A 3,593-nucleotide genomic window follows, 5' to 3' on the forward strand; every position below is an offset into this window, starting at 1 on the left:
GCTGTTGAGTTAATTTTTCCGCCATACAAAGAAGGATGACCCAGCCCTCCCTGGGATTCTGATCTTTTCCCAAAAATTCCCAACCAAAATCAGGGTATCAGAGGCATATTCGTGTGTTTGTCGGACATACAAACACGCATGTTTATATTCGATTTTATCTGCTAGATTTCTTCTCTGACAGTAGGAGACTACTGACAAAGGTTTCTTCAGCGGAACACTCATGGCGTGGTCTTTTAAGACTTTTCTTTCCTTACAAATGTCTTAGGAAGGGATTCAGGGCAAACCAACTCAGTTAATTGCCTTTAGTAAAATAACACGATTAGGAAATTAGATCTGTACCAGAGGGGTAATTAACTTCGATCCACGTCATCATTTAAAAACTAGATTATAGACATATGTATGGATTTTAGGTGCGCTGCAAATGGCATGCAGATGTATGCATAAGCATACAGGCTCATGCACCATCTACTCTTCCACCACACAGACTAATTAAGGGCAACTCTAGCAGATGTGGCAGGAGGAAAGCTGAGCTGGGTGCACTGAGTTAAGACCCTGGGGGTAGGGACTTCAAGCTTGGAACTCCAGGGGAGGGTGAAGGGCAAAGAGGAAAGTGTGATAGTTGCAATGAGTCAGTTGCTTCTGGATCAAGATCAGAGACTCTGCCCTCCGTGTTCACAGCGGACCTTGATTTAATGTCATACAATTAAGGCACGCGGTGAATGCCAAGAGCGGAGCCTACGGACTGCACTTGAAGGACATCAGAGAGACTCAGGGTCAGGAAGGGTGCGGAGAAACAATTGCAGGCCTCATGAAGGGAGTTAGAATGAACCCATCCTGTGAGGCATAAGGACCCCTCGCATTGATTCAGATTCTTTAGAATGCGAGACAGTCATATGTTTTTCAGCGAGAATCCGGGAAACCCTCATGCATTTCCCCAAGGGGAATATTACAGGTTTCATTGACAGCTGTCAGACAGCGGTAGCTCCTATTGGTGCAAACGGTCTAGAGACCCTGCATTCCGAAAGCTTTGGTCTTTTCAAAACAGATTGAGAGCTTGTCCTCAATCCTGGGCCAGGTTGGGAAAACAAAGTGTATGAGGAGGTATAGCCTCCAGACCACATTGCGCAAAACCCTCAACTGACTCAATCATCTGTGGAAATTGGAGCATCCCGCCCCGGTAGCCCTTGACTTGTCGGGTTTTGAGAGACTAAGGCAAAGCCCTTGCAATACCCAAATCAGTCAAAGTTGTGAAATAAGGGGAAAGACCAAGCTGGAAACTCGGGGACTTGGAAAATTAATTTATTTGGAAGACCATGGGGGTAGACCTAGTAGATAGATCCACTCCACAACCTTGGAGCCTAAGAAAACCAAGGCTAAGGAGAAAGCCTTGATAGAAGTCTTTGTTCTGTAGTGGCCTGCCTGGCCTGGGAACAAAGGCGAGGCCGGGAAAAGATGCACCAAAGTGGCCGCGCCCTCTGCGCCTTGCGCTGTCCGTGGTGCTGACCGGATCCCCTTCTTCCTCCGCTACCCATAATTCTGCAAGTAAGGCAATAGAATTGCTTCTTCCCTCCCTAAAAAAATCCAGGGTATTAGGTAATTTACAAATTAAAAATTGAGATTCGTAAAGATTGTAAACATCTAAACGGAGTTTTACTGAAACCGTACACTCTGTTATGACGATCAGTTGATTTGAGCTGAAACCGGAATCCGAGTAGGGGACAAAACCTGCAAGAAAGAGATGAAACAGAAGGAAATTTTGTTTTGATTTGTTTTGTTTTAAATCAAAACCCTGAAAACAGAGACACAAGTTCTCAGTTGGGGATCGTAGCGCGGATGAGGTTACCAAAGGTATCTCTCAAATGACCCCAGAGTATGCCTCAAGACATATTAGAGAGAATAAAACTGGACTGATGTGGTGACCAAGGCAAGCAGGAGTAAAGCAGCCTGCAACCACTGTATAGGCTCTCAGCATGGCTCTGAACAGGGTAGCCTCCCTAAGTGACTTCTGAGGCCAAGACCCACAAAGCAATGCGTCCCTGATGCTCTGGAGCTGGCAGACAGCATCACCTCTCAAGGAGACACTGCAGGCCCAGAAGGCCTGACTCCCGCAGTGCGGGAAAGACCACAATGCAGAACTCTCCTTCTCATAGCTACCCTGGACCAGAGGTCCAGAGACAGACAAAATTACCAAATTCCATATAATTAAGATTTGCCTCAGGAATTGTGGGTCAGACGTGTCTGAAGTAATGCATTCAATATGTATTTAAAACATCCAGCATATTTCAGCATTCTAACTTAAACACTGAGAATATTGTATATAAACAATAAAACATTAAGTTCTACAGTCATATTTGCAATGAAAAGAGAAATAGGTAATAAATTGATTTGTGTCCAGCCTAGGTTCAGAAAAAAATGTTCCATGCTTGAATTTCTTTATAGATTCACACCATAAATGCTGCCAAGCATTATCCATAGATAAACTGAACCAGGTTGTACAAAAGAGACAGTGACAGCAATTTTTTTGCAGGTATAGAATGGGCTATATATGGACAGTGGCATAAAAGATATGTTTTTATGACATTCTCTTAAAAACTGAATGGCAGAAATGTATCCACTGACTCAGGAAATAAAAGAGGTCAGAAACAATATCCTTGGTGGTCTAATTCCTCGCTTCATCCTGAAAGGTGGATTTTATTTGTCTTCTCATTTTAAAATCCTGTAAATTAGCACTTTTAAATGCACAAACTTTAGGTTTGTGTGTGATTTCACACAAGATGAGGGGACAGAGTTTGCAAACTGTGCTGGGAAAAGAGCTATTTCAAACACAAAGAAGATGGCTTTAGGATGTTCCTCTTTTGTCAATGAAAAACAGTCACCAGAAATGGAAATGGGCTTGAACCATTGCAGGCTATCGTAGAGGCTCCTATTTCCTTCCGATATTCATCCAGTTGTATTGATGGCCTCTATCCACAGTCCGTTGAGCACTTCACAAAGCAAAAAGGGTCTAAGGCTTCAAAACAGTCCTATTTGTGTTGTTTTAATTCACATTACATAATAACAACACACTAATACTCCCTAACCTAATCCTATTTGTGTACGATCATCCTAAATTCTGGTTTCATAAAGCTTAATTGGTTCAAAAATATATTTTCTAAATAGAAACAAAATGTGTTACTAGAGAATTATAAAAGTAAGGGAACAAACACGTGATTAAGTCATCTGGTTACCAAGCGAAGTCCAGTGTGGTTATTGAGTCATAGTGTTTTTATCCTTTTAAAACTATTTAATTTCAATTTCTTAAAAAATAATCATCTAGTTTAATGTCCATTACAAAATTTTCTTGCTGTGAAATTCTGTGCTCAGCGGTTTTCCAGAAAAACAACCCAGGTGGACAATTAGCGAGCTTTGGTGCAAAGGACCATGGGAGTCCTTCGGCAATCACAACTTTCATCTAGTGGTCTGAAATGAGAGCTTCTCGGAATAATTTAGGAACAGCTTGACCCATTGAGATGCTCCTGGACAACCCTCTTGGGAAATAGTTTCTTTCCTTCCAGGGAACAAGATGCTAGCTCAGGGAACAGAGAGGTATCTGG

The 3,593-nt window shown here is 42.3% G+C and overlaps 1 non-coding gene across 1 annotated transcript; it reads left to right on the top strand.

Moving 5' to 3' along the window:
• The first annotated feature begins 656 nt into the window (after positions 1-656).
• Mir124 (microRNA mir-124) lies at positions 657-736 on the top strand. Its single transcript, NR_105102.1, has one exon. It is a non-coding gene; the product is annotated as a microRNA mir-124 (primary transcript).
• Positions 737-3,593: the final 2,857 nt, after the last annotated feature.

This window comes from Cricetulus griseus, chromosome 2 (genome assembly GCF_003668045.3).
Source record: "Cricetulus griseus strain 17A/GY chromosome 2, alternate assembly CriGri-PICRH-1.0, whole genome shotgun sequence".
Lineage (NCBI taxonomy): Eukaryota > Metazoa > Chordata > Mammalia > Rodentia > Cricetidae > Cricetulus > Cricetulus griseus.